Below are 13616 nucleotides of genomic sequence, written 5' to 3'. Positions count from 1 at the left end.
TGAATGGCATCAGTAGGTATAAATGCATATTTTTCCCCTTATTTAATAAACACATGTATAAAATGATATTTTTTGGATTTATAACACACAGAAATTTAATATATGTGTAATATATTTTTCAACAACATAATAAAAGAAATAGGTAGAAGTAAACCTGTATTGAAATGGGCTGATGAAATGAGTGCAAATAATAGAAATCATAATTATAACAATGTATTATTGGGTTTGTAAAATTAATGAATATGTATAACAATAATATAACGTCCCCTAAAAGGTACCTATAAAATACAGTGAAAAATTATTAAAGAAATAAAAGCTACAATATTTCAAAAGTAAGAAAATAAAGTTATTAAACCAATTAAAGTAAATACATTCACTTAATGCAGAAGAAAACAGTAAAGGAAGATTAGAGGTAAAACAAAGGCATGACATATGTAGAAAACCAAAATAAAAAGGTGTATGCAAATCCAATGACGTTAATAATTGCATCCTAAATACAAAGAGATTGGAAGTAAAAAGCATGAAAAATATATATCATGAAATCAGCAACCACAAGTTGGAAATGGCTATGCTGATGTCAGAAAAAAAAAGACTATAAAACAAAAAAATGTCACAGGAGCTAAAGATGGACATTTCATAATGATAAAAGGGTACATCTATCTTGAAGATACAACGATTACAAAATTCACCTAATAAAAGAGCAGAAAAAATATATGAACAAAACTGGCAGAAATGAAGGGACTTCTTTGCCCCACTTTCAAAAATAGGACAACTACACAGAAGATAAAATAGGAAGCAGAAGCCTTGAACAACACTGTAAACTAACTAAACCTTGTAGACGCCTATAAAACACTCCACCAAGCAACAACCAAATAAACAACCTTCTCAAGGGCACGCAGAACATTCTCCAGGATAAAACTTTATGCTAAGCCATAAAACAAGCCATAATAAATTTAAAAGTATGGAACAACACAAAGTCGTTTTAAATTGATAGTAGGGCTTAATTAAGAAAACTCACAGATATGTCAAAATTAAACATATGCTTCTAAATGACCAACGTTTCAAGTAAGAAATCAAAAGGAGAATTAGAAAGTACTTTGAGATGAATGATACTGAGGACACTCCATACCAGAACATGGGATGGAGCAAAAAAAAGAAAACAAACAAACAAACAAACATGGGATGCAGCTAATAATAGTGTGATTAGAGAGAATCTTATACCTATGAATGCCTATATTTAGACAGAAGAAAAATCACAACTTAATGGTCTAACCTATCATTTTATGACACTTGGTAAGGAAAAGTAGACTAAACTTTTAGAAAGCGGAAATAAGGAAATAAATATTAGAGCAGAAATGGTTGAAATACCTAATTGAAAAGCAAGAGAAAATAATGCAACCTAAAGCTCATTCTTTGAAAAGCTCAACACAAATAACAAACTTTCAGCTAGATTGACAAAGAAAAAAGAAAAGATTCAATTACTAGAATCACAAATGAAAAGGGACATTACTACCCATAGGTCAAAAATACTTAAGATTAAATGGAATGCCATGAACAATTTTATAACAACAAATTAAATAAATGAGATAGAAAAATTTCTAGGAAGACACAAACTACTCACACAGATTCAAAAAGAAACAATCTGAATAGATCTATAACAAGAGATTAAAGTACTAATCATAAACATCCCATTAAGTCAGTCCCAGGCTTAGATACCTTTCCCACTGCATTCTCCAAAACCTTTAAATAAGTGATACCAATTCTTCACAAGCATTTCCAAAAAATTGAATAGAAGGAACACTTCCTCAATTATATTATGAATCTAGTATTCCCTTATGCTAAAACCCAATGGGGAAATCACAAGAACTGAAAGCTATAGACAAATATCTTGTAAAAGAGCAAAGCAAGGGTAAATAAGACAATGTTGTACTAGAAAACTAGAAAAAAATTGAGAAATCATAAGTAATACAAAGAAACAGTGAAAACATTCTGCTGAGTGAAAAAAGCCAGTCACAAAAGATCACATATTACATAACTCTATTCATACAAATGTACAGAAAAGGAAATGTGTAGAGAGAAAAAGTAGATTAGTGATTGCTGAAGTAAGGCTCGTGGGAGTGGGGGATAGAGGGGAGATAACTAAAAGCTAGGAAGTTTCCTTTTGAGGTGATGAAAATATTCTAAATTTGACTCTGGCGATGGTCACAAATATCTGTAAATACACTAAACATCACCGAATTGTACACTTTAAATGGTGAACTGTTTGACATATGAATTTTATCTCAGCAAATAAATAAATATATGATACACAAAACTAGTTTGGGAGAAATTATGTACCTCATTTTATGAAGTGTATTTTATACTTTTAAAAATATTTGGGCGGGCGATGATGGTGCAGTTGCAGGAATCTCACCTGCCATGCTGGAGACCTGGGTTCGATTCCCGGTGCCTGCCCATGTGAAAAACAAAACAAAACAAACAAACAAACAAAATATATATATATTTATTTGATCCATTCATGTTCAATTTCAGTTCCTTGATAGCGACAGAGTTACAAAACTCACAACTCTTCTTGAAAGCTGGCAAACTTCCATAGTTCTGGCTTCTGGCTTAATGCTTTTAAAGTTGTGAGGCATTATATAATTGTTGCTAAATGTGCTTATATGACTTACAAGGTTTATCAGGTAAATCAAATATGAAAAGATCAAACCAGTTAGGAAAGGGCTTCTATCTGTCTCAACTTATTTTCAAATGTCTGACTTCTCAAATTATTGAATTCTGTGTTCTTTCTGATAAAACCTATCATCAAAATAGGGTAAGAGCGTGGGCCAGGGTGGCTCAGCAGGTAGAGTTCTCACTTGCCATGCTGGAGACCGGTTCGCTTCCCGGTGCCTACCCATGCAAAAAAAAAAAAAGGAAAGTAGGGTAGGAGTGGTTACACTTCAAGAAATTTTCCTAAAATTTCAGACTTTCAAAAGGCAGCAAATTCAAACACATGAATTAATATTATTGTGATATTCACCACTAGGAATTTTTAAAGCATATTGTTTATTCTTAAAAAGAAATGGATAGGAATTAATTGTTATTACACAAAGTAAATTTCTCATGGTAATGTCCCTACTTTAGTCTTCTATTAAAGCATTGCCCATGGCCCTGGTAGCGATAGGCAGAGTTTTGCTAAATGGACCAGAACAACCCTCCCTATAATTGATAGTGCCTGAATGGGAAACCTAACACTAGGTTATCTGATATATGGCCTTTTCAGGGCCAAAGACATAGTCTGCAATGAGGAATTGATGTAGAACAATCAGATTTTCTCCTAGAAAATTAGGAAATATCTAGACACTGAGGTTGTTAGAAATAGGGCTAAAGTAGGGAGGAAACAGAGCTATATGTAAGCATATTATGTATATATAAATATATATATATGTACATATATATATTATATATTTTATTTTATCTATTTATTTTTTTAACATGGGCAGGCCTACCAGGAAGCAAACCCGGGTCTTCGGCATGGCAGGTGAAAACTCTGCCTGCTGAGCCACCATCACACTGCCCCATATTATGTTTTTTAAGGAAGAAAAACTAAGAGAAAGTAGAGGCATTCAAACAGTAAGTAGCAAGTGGAATAAGGAAAATGGTCAAGGAAAAGGAAAAGTCACAATTCATTAGAGACCATAAATGTGGGGAAATAAAAATTGTAGACAGATCCCTCTTGCTACTATAAAGTTTATCCATTTAATCTTGACATTATTTGCACTTCAGAAATGAGAAATGGACTATATAGTAAATTGGCATTTACTTAGAAAAAAGTCTTCGAGAATCATATTAAATGGATTTAATAAAAATATTTTAAACTTCTTTATTAAGCTTCGTTGAGATAAATGGATTCAGGAAGATATTTACTTTTGTAATAGTTTTTCCCCTCAGAAATCCCTAATATTGTCATATTATTTAACATATTCTTGGCATCCTGACCTTTTTCCTTTTAAAAACTGTCATCTACTGCCAGAAGCAGTTTCATAGCAATGCTTTCTCTGCCAGAATGCCAGAGAAGATTACCCCCAAAGTTTAGCTGTAATGGTTATAATTCTCTAAGTGATGTGAACTTCTAGCTTTCATTCATAAAATACTGTGGCCTTTATAAGGCAATATTCCCTGGTCAGTGTGTCCAACAATGAAAGTCTGTTACGGAATATTTACACGCTCTTTATGCCCTTTACTTTTTGTCAGGTTCTTTGTGTGTTTTTCTCTTGTGGGTCACCACAGTGCTCCTGCAACAAATCACCACCTCACAGAATAATTCAGAATTTTCTTGAGAAAATTCTTAATAAGAAATTTCTTAACGTAAGTATTAATGACTTGACAGTCTTTCAATGCCTGATATGCTGTTGCCCACTCTCTTATTAAAATATTCACAAATGTAAAAATTAAAAAAAAACTAATGATTACAAAAATTTTTGGATAATTTGGGGAAAAAGTTGGGAAGTAAAAATTGAGCTTTAAAAATATACATTATTCTTAATATTTAAGGATTTCTATAGTAAACCACTTAATGATTATGAAATATGCATGCAAAGCATCTAAGTGTCAGGATAACATGAAAAGCTGAAAATGCGGTAGACAATTAAAATAGATGGGAGACACTTACCCTTCCTTTCTGTACTTCAGAGACATAATAGTTACCCATTATAGATAATATAAAATCAACTACTCAACTGAAATTAGACTAAGAAATAAGTAAGTTGAATATTTGCCCAGGTTATCAATACATAAAAGACTATGAAACATCATTGCAATACTAGGGCCTCATGGAAATGAAGGATAAAAAGAAAAAATATGTTTCACTATCCCTCCCTATATTTTATGTGAATTTCAGAAAGGTAACAGAGATGTTTGCTAAAGATGAAAAAAATGCAATTTTTCCAAATGAAAACACTCACAATATGCAAAATTAATTTTTTAAAGCCACAAATCTAGTTAAATTCTATTGCACATTTAGAAATTTATAGTGAATGAAAATTCCAAAAAAAGTTTCCATAGCATTAAAAAAGAAAAATATAATGCTACTTACACAAGAATTTAATTCAGTTTATCTGCTGATTTTTATAATTAACCAATTAAGCTAGATATTGGTAGATTCAATTCTTTAGGAAGATCTCTTAAAACTTAGAATCCAATGCTCATCCCCAATAACATTAAAATGTAAAAATGAAATTTTTAATAAATGGGTTATAGAATGATTTAGAAAGTTTATGATTTATAATATAAATCTGACAGAATTTGTATAGGACAATTAGCACAACAGACAATTACCTAAATAAGTGAGTGGAGGTATAGCATAAAATAGAGATAGACATGCAAATAAATATTAAAATTCATAGTTATGTGAATAATTTTTGATCTACAGTGAAAATTAATTTAAACAGAAACTGGATCTAAAGTTAACAGCAGACCAAATGTAGTGAGGAGAAAAGGAAAGTGATGGTATGCTAAAGTTTGTACCCTTCTTTTGGCAAAATATAGAAGCTGTTTCAAATTCTACCAATAAAAATTATTATAAATATAGATATTTAAATTATGAGGAGTGTGCTGGTTTGAAAGGATATATGTCCCCTAGAAAAGCCATGTTTAATCTAAATCCCATTTCATAAAGGCAGAATAATCCCTACTCAATACTGTATGTTTGAAACTGTAATCAGATCATCTCCCTGGATATGGGATTTAATCAAGAGTGGTTGTTAAACTGGATTAGGTGATGACATGTCTCCACCCATTTGAGTGGGTCTTATAAGTTTCTGGAGTCCTATAAAAGAAGAAACATTTTGGAGAATGAAGGAGATTCAGAGAGAGCAGAGAATGCTGCAGCATCACGAAGCAGAGAGTCCATGAGCCAGTGACCTTTGGAAGAAGGAAAACGCGACCTTTGGAAGAAGGAAAATGCCTTCCTCATGAAACAGGAAGCCAGGAGAAGAAGCTAGCAGATGACGTCATGTTCGCTATGTGCCCTTCCAAATGAGAGAGGAACTCTGACTGTGTTCACCATGTGCCTTTCCAGATGAGAGAGAAACTCTGACTGTGTTCGCCATGGGCCTTCTCACTTGAGAGAGAAACCCTGAACTTCATCGGCCTTGTTGAACCAAGGTATCTTTCCCTGAATGTCTTTGATTGGACATTTCTATATAATTGGGAATTTTCTTGGCCTTAGAACTGTAAACTAGCAATTTCTTAAATTCCCCTTTTTAAAAGCCATTCTGTTTCTGGTATATTGCATTCTGGCAACTAGCAAACTAGAACAAGGAGCTATATAAGAATAGAAATTATAAGTTTTTTTCTAGCAGTAAAGAGCAATTAGGAAAATAAACTTTTATTAATGCTATAAAGGTCATTGAAAGACAATTATAAATATTAATAACACAAAAAGCATGATAAGAGCTCTGAATTTAAAAACACTCCCATATTTATAGTAAGAGAAACTTAAGACATGGGGAATAAACAACTGGTTGCACGGGAAATGGCACCCTAGAAACCTGGAGAGGTAGATGCATCCAGTGAGCAAGATTTTTTTCTCTAGGAGCAGAAGCCATTGGAAACCATAAACTGGCAGGGATCCTTAAATGGTAATTTTGACAAATTGCTAGAGGCTGAGTGGTGAGTAAGCACAGGAATGAGAAACTCCTGGGAGCTAGTCATATAGAGTCCACAACCTTTTCATGGATTTCTCTCCATGAGCCCTACCAGTAGGAAAGAGAAAGGGAAAAAAATAAATAAGTAACAGATTCTTAGGCAAGGATCAGAGAAAAATTCCCTTATGGTCCTGATAGCACTAAAGTTGCCATCACGACTCCCTGTCAGATCCTTTTAGCTAGCCAAGACCCCATCCTCAGGGTGTCTGAAATCTTATCCCTAAAAGGGAAAGGGGAGTTTGTCCAACTCTGATCAGATCCAGCCTTCATGTCTTCTGTAAGAAAAAATATATGTCATAATCATCAGGGGATAAGCTAGAAGGGCTGTAGCCAGAGAAGTGAGTAGGAAATAGGAATAGGGTCATTACACCGATGAAGAAGAGACAGAAACTTATGAAGACTACAAACCTGAGCCACTGGCCCAGTAAAGGACTGAGAAGTATTCAGAAGATTGAAGAACATTCCCTGTTCCAAGATCCAACCCCCACACCGGTAAACCTCCAGTGTAATAACCAAACTACTGTGAATGAGAAGGATACTATATTGGTTGGGTTCATAACACTAAGCTTTGTTAAAACCCATAGAAACTTACAGCACAGGAAGAACCTTAACATAAATAAATTTTAAAACTCAGGGAAATGGGGAAGCCCAGATGGAATACAGAATGTGACACAATAAACTTACCTTATTACAAATATGTGCCACAAAGGTATTGTGGTAGGTTGGGGAAGAAAGTTTATCTTAGTAATGTTGGAAATAAGTGGAGACTGTAAGGGTGAAAATACATAAGCACTGTATTTTAGTTGGTAATGTATTTTGGTTGGTAGAGTTGTTTTCCATGGAGGTACATACTAACATGCTACTTGTATATTGCAATTTAACAAATAAGCAAATGAATGGAGGATGGTGGGAGCCAGGCATCCACTGATAAAGTGGGAGATTATAGATAAGTAATGGTGGAAGGCTAGAATGAGCCACATGGTACTGGATTAGGGTGGACACTTCAGTATGAATTAATTTTAACTAGTGTAAAAGTATAAAAATATAGAGAGGAGTATTTATAAGGATAAGCATGCATACCTTGGTCTGCACACACTTATGCACACACATGCACACCTTCTATTTGTCTGTTGAGAGTTTCTGGAAGCAACAACACCCCAGAAGCAATCACCTAGATGTTGGTTTCCAGTATCATTCTCCAATAAAATAAATTAGGGCTCCTCAGAGAAGTGGTGACTCTAAGGCTGGGATAGGGACTATGTAAGGTGAGCTGTGGCATCTATTAGTGCTAGGAAGTAAGGAAGTGCTCAAGAAACAAAACATTATGAATATGTCAAAGGAATACAAGATTCAGCTGAAACAGCTTCCAATAGAAGATTTGAGCAACAACCAGAAAAAAATATGGGATTAAAACCCAAATTGTAAAATAAATATCCATGACTCCATAGTGAAATAAATAAATGACTAAAGAAGTAAGTAAATCTGGGAAACTAGGAAAAAATTTCCCATATAGAAGAATTCCAAATAATTCATGTTGTACTTGAATCCTAAGGAGGTGAAACATAACTGCCTTGTGTTTCTGGTCTGCACATACTGACCCCTTCTAAGGAACGCAGTATGGAAACAGGGAAAGAGATTGACTTGACCTTAGAGCAGCCTGACAAACCCCACCTCAGCCAGGCGATCGAGGTGAACATGGTCAGGAGTAAATGGGTGACTAGTGTGTACCTTAGTAAGCTGTAATAAGATGAAAATGACACTTTATCCATGGGGATTTCCTCTCCCAAACCCATACTTCCCATCTACCCGTGAGAGAAATATTAAAGTAACCCATAATTAAGGGGGTTCTACAAAATACTACCTGACTAGTAGTCCTCAAAATGGTCAAAAGTCATCAAAAATAAGGAAAGAATGTAAAACTGGGACTAACAAGAGGAAACGAAGGACACATGATGGCTAAATGCAATGTGCTATCCTGGTCAGGATCCTGGAACAGAAAAAAAAATGTATATATTATATAAAAACTAAGGAAATACGAATTACTTATGAGGATTAGTTAATAAATATGTATCAATATCAGTTCAATAGTATGACAAATGTATAACACACTAGGGAAAACTAGGTGTGATGTGAATAAGAACACTATTATTTTTGTAATTTTCTGTAAATGTAAAACTATTTTTAAATGAAATGCTTATTCTTTAAAATGTAAAGGAAGAAGGATATTTAAGACGGATTAAGTAAAGATCTTAAAACTTTTATCATTAACCTAATAAAACACATTCTAATCTCTCTTAAAAGAAAAAAATACATGGCAAATAATGGACATGAATTTAATCAGCAAGAAAAAATCAATTATTTCATCAATCATAGGAATAGCATTTTAAAATAACTTATTAAAAGTGGATAAATTGCATTTCGGTTTTTAAAAAAATTACTAGATTTTTTAAAATTACTTACTAGATATTGTGTATATTACTTGTCTCAGGATCATTTATTAATAAGGTACGCCAACATTTATAATTCCATGTAAAGATGAGAAATTAATTGTTTAAAAATTCAGGCAGTGTACATGAGTTTACATGAGGTCATAAGACAAGTAGAGATAATTGAGCCATATATGAAGATTTCAAAGACCATATTATTCTGTTTCACTATGTTTCATGCTATTTAAAAGAATTACATTATTGGGCTTGTTATTACCACACAAATATTTATCAAATTAAAGTCATATTAGATGTATACTTTCATGTGAATTTAAGCAATGGAACTATTAAATTTTATTGACAGTTCTTTAAATGGAATTGAATCAGATTTGTAAGTTGAAACGTGACCCCCACCATAGAGTATACAAAAAAAAAGACCCCTCATTCAGTTTGGGCAGACCTTAACTAATAACTTCTATTAGTTCCTATTTACAATTGAGTTCACATCCATAGGACTAGGAGCCAGTATCTGAATAGGCCTTTTGTGGGGGAACATAATTTAATCCCTAATAATATGCAAAAAGAAAATTATAATGCACAAGTAGATTTTGAAAACTCTGAAAGCTGATATGTCATTTCTTCCAGCTGTTCCTACATGTCTTTTGGGAAAAAGATTGGCAGCTGAAGTTATCAAACAGTCAGGCAATCTAATACCTGTAATTATTGATTAATAAGGTTAAATATTTTGAGGAATGTTAACTTTTTCCAAACAAAATTTCCTTTTCTTCATGGAAAAAAGAACATGTACCCAACATATTTTCTTAAATTTTTTTAGGGTGCACGGTCCAGGAATCGAATCTTCTCTCCCATGTGAAAGGCAAGCATTCTACCAAGTAACCAACATGTTTCAATGTAAGTGTGTTAAATTTTTTTCATGCTTCACATCTCTTTGACTTGTTCTCTGGGGAAAACTTTTGAGAGATTCACTTAATTAGATAATATCTACTCAGATATCTCTGTGTCTGAAGGTCAATTGACTTGGGACATTGATTATGTCCAAAGGCCTAAATTTTCAATGATGGGAATAAAAAAATTTAAGTCTAGTGTTAAGGACATTATGAGAAGAGGGATTTCCAATCTCATCCCTCTGTTCTCAGACCAATGAATCTAAGATAAGGAATAAACCGTGCAATATATTGGACAATGATTTATATCATATACCATATTAAGGAGTACTTTATCCCAACCTCACAGTATTACCACCGAGTTGCCACTATAACTAAATCTGCAGATGGTCATTCCACCATTTAACATGGTGATAGAGAACATGATAATAGCAGTGGATCCCATGAACAAGAATTCATCGCCACTCTTCATTTTATGGATAATGAGTTCTCTGATAAAAAATAATAGCATTGGTAAAGTTTTGATGAGATTTAAATGTTTAGGAAGCAAAAAGATGGTGTTCTGCTTAGGTTTTAATATTGTTGGCAGAAGCATTGAAATCAGAGAAGGCAAGTTAATATCCAAAGTAAATACCTATTTCAATGGGAACAAAGTGCCCCACTTTCCATGATAGAAGTGATCCAGTGTGGCCAAAAGCTCCTCTCAGCTATGAGTTGTGGGTCAAGGTAGACTGCTTGATGAGATCATTTATCCTACTGGACTTTGCTCGAGAGCTACACTTGAGGGAGCCTGAAACTGTCAATGTCCACTCTTGTTTTATGTCAGATTATCAGGCAGACTTTTTGTAACACATTCCAAAATTTTGCCTTCTGAAAAGTGGTCATAAGGAACTTGCTATAGATAGTAAATGCCAATTGAGAAAGCAGAGGTAGTATAGCAAGAGTAGAGCCACGGAAACCTCACCTGTCTCATGTAACTTGCTTATGCCTTCAACAAGCCTCATTTGTGTATTCCACCTCCATTTGTGATTAGTGCTGCTCTGCATACCCCAATTTATGGCTTGATGTCAAACAGTATATCAAGTTCATGATTAGAATATTCAATTTTATGGTAGTTTGATAGTTAACAGACAAGTGTTTAGTCTTTAATTGAGCCTAAAAGCAAGTATTGGCTGTTTCTTCACAGGAAAATAGTTATCCTCAGAGGATAGCATAACTTTGTTTCTAATTTATAAAAGTCTAAACTGTGAGTTACCCACAGTGACCGCCAAACACTCCACAAAGCATCCCTAACAGGTACCGTTAGATCCGCTGTTGTAGGAACAAGTGGCAATACAGCCTGGCCAGGAGTCTGGACTCGTTGCAGAGCCTGTTCTCTGCATCCATGGGAAACTGGCATATTTTCACCCAATTAGGCAAATGGATTGGAATAGCTTGCCTAATGACGTATAAACTGGTTAGGTCTGCAAGTTCTATGGGTACAGTTTCTATTTTCCATATTTTCTGCAGAGAATAACACTAACAGAATATGATTCACTGCAGTATATTGGTCAAAGAGAGCAATAGAATCAGTGCAGGCCCATGTGAGAGGAAACCACACTGAATCAGAACCAGAAGGCACCGTCCAGTGGGGCCAACTCTGAAACAGTTACCATAAAGGGCTTCATAACTTTTGCCTCAAATACGCACAGTATTACTCCCTTGGATCCCTCTCTTGAGTATTACAATATGTCCTGCTTATTCATTCTTCTTTAATTTTCTACTTTCAGATCCTTATTACTTACTATCGCTAGGATGTTCTTTATAAACACAAATCAAATCTATCTTTCTTCTCACTGCTCAATAAAATTTAATGACTGCCTTGGAATTCAGAATAAAGTTTATGTCTCATGCCTTACAGTCTTTTATATAAGCAACATTTTAGCCCAGGGCTGAGCATGTAGACAGCACTTAATACAATTTTTAAAATAGATGATTTATTGATGAATGAAGTACCATTTGTGCCAGCTTCTCTAATTGAAAATTACAATTCTCAAAACCAAGAGGGCATAGTAATTCCTCTACTCGACTTAGAAAATGCCAGCTTCTACTAGAAGTTCAGAGACTAAGATGGGAGACAGATTTGGACTGTGATAAAGGAAGTAAGCATGGTAAATGCCATAAAATGTGTACTTAGAAAGTACTTTAAGACAGAAAAAGGAGAGAAGTATAAAAGATTTTGATCATTAAAAACATGAACACATGGATCAAAATTTTCAAAAATCTCAGAATTATAACTATTCCTTTCAGGATGTATCTCTTTGTAAAAGACAGCCTGAAAAAGAGTTAACCTGATCAGCCTCCCACTTTCTAGATTGATAATAAGAAAAAAAGTCTCTTGAAGACAAATTGTATATATTTTCACTATATTAAATGTTGGTATTAGAGAGTTAATTCTTGCGTTCCATCTAGATTTTACCCACTGTATTAAGATGTGCATTGTGTGTATATATGTACATTAACACAAACATATGCTTGAACATGAATAATTTTTTATACAACGAAATGAAATATGATTAATGCAGCAATAAGTTGTTTTAAGTGATAAGTTCCTTAGTTTCTTTAGATTTGCATGTGATCTTGTATATGCTTAAATTTTGGTATTTTTTTTCCTGATCCCTTTACCTAGAAAAACTTCCCCCTCTGTTCCTACAGCCACACATAAGCTTTCTTCTCCATCAAGTAACCCATATTGTCAATTGAATTTGCATCCTTTCATTTATTTCCTCCACTTTTATAGAAGCAGGAAAGGGAAGGCAAACAATAAAGGACCTATCAAGCAAGTTAACACTGTAAGCAACTGGACATGATGCATTTGTGGAACTTAGAGATTCCTTGTAGAATATTCACCTCAAATTATCCACCCAAATGAACAAAAGAAATGGGATTTATTTTACAATTCTCATCAGTCATTAGTTGAACACTATTAATGAGGACGTTGGTTACCAGGCAGTCTTTCCAATCTGCTGTGTCTGCAGGTAGAGAGCGAGAGCATTCTTGTTGTCCAAAAAAATAAACAGCCCTCAGGCTCCTGGCAGTGGGAAGTCAGGCTGAAACACGCTGCACTGGTAAGATCCAAGAGACTGCGGATGGGACAGTGCCAGTACCTGATAACAAGGAAATCTTAGAAATCATTGATTGAAGCTGGAGAATCTTCACCTATTTGCATTCCTGAATAACTTTGTGGAATCCTGTGGTGCATTGACCTATAGCCCAACAAAGACATGTTTTTAATCTTAATTCACGTCCTTGTCATTTTGAACCAATTGTAAATAGGACCTGTTGAAGATGTTATTTTGAGTTAGTGTGGTCCCACTGAATGAGGGTAGGTCTTATCCTGGATTATTGGAGGCCTTATAAAGTGAGCCAGGAAGTCACAAAAGCTAGGAAAGGAGAGGGCATTGCCATATGACAGGAGGTAGAAATGCAAGCCAAGAAACTCCAAGTATTATTGGGAGACAGCCCTAGAGCACCACAATCCTCAGGGAGAAACCGAGCTTTGTTGATACCTTGATTTTGAGCTTCCGAAATTCAAGTCAATAAATCCGTTGTTTAAG

At 34.3% G+C, this 13616-nt stretch overlaps 1 long non-coding RNA gene across 2 annotated transcripts in view; it reads left to right on the top strand.

The window, feature by feature from the left end:
* Nucleotides 1-10030, top strand: part of LOC143654807 (uncharacterized) — a 182633-nt gene extending 172603 nt beyond the window's left edge. For both annotated transcript variants that reach the window (XR_013161975.1, XR_013161974.1), the window contains one exon: nt 9951-10030. This is a non-coding gene — a long non-coding RNA (uncharacterized LOC143654807). The remainder of the gene's footprint in view (nt 1-9950) is intronic.
* The last annotated feature ends 3586 nt before the right edge of the window (nt 10031-13616 follow it).

The sequence above is a fragment of the Tamandua tetradactyla genome, chromosome 14, assembly GCF_023851605.1.
Source record: "Tamandua tetradactyla isolate mTamTet1 chromosome 14, mTamTet1.pri, whole genome shotgun sequence".
Taxonomy (NCBI): Eukaryota; Metazoa; Chordata; class Mammalia; order Pilosa; family Myrmecophagidae; genus Tamandua; species Tamandua tetradactyla.
This window is presented reverse-complemented; position numbering and strand designations above follow the sequence as displayed.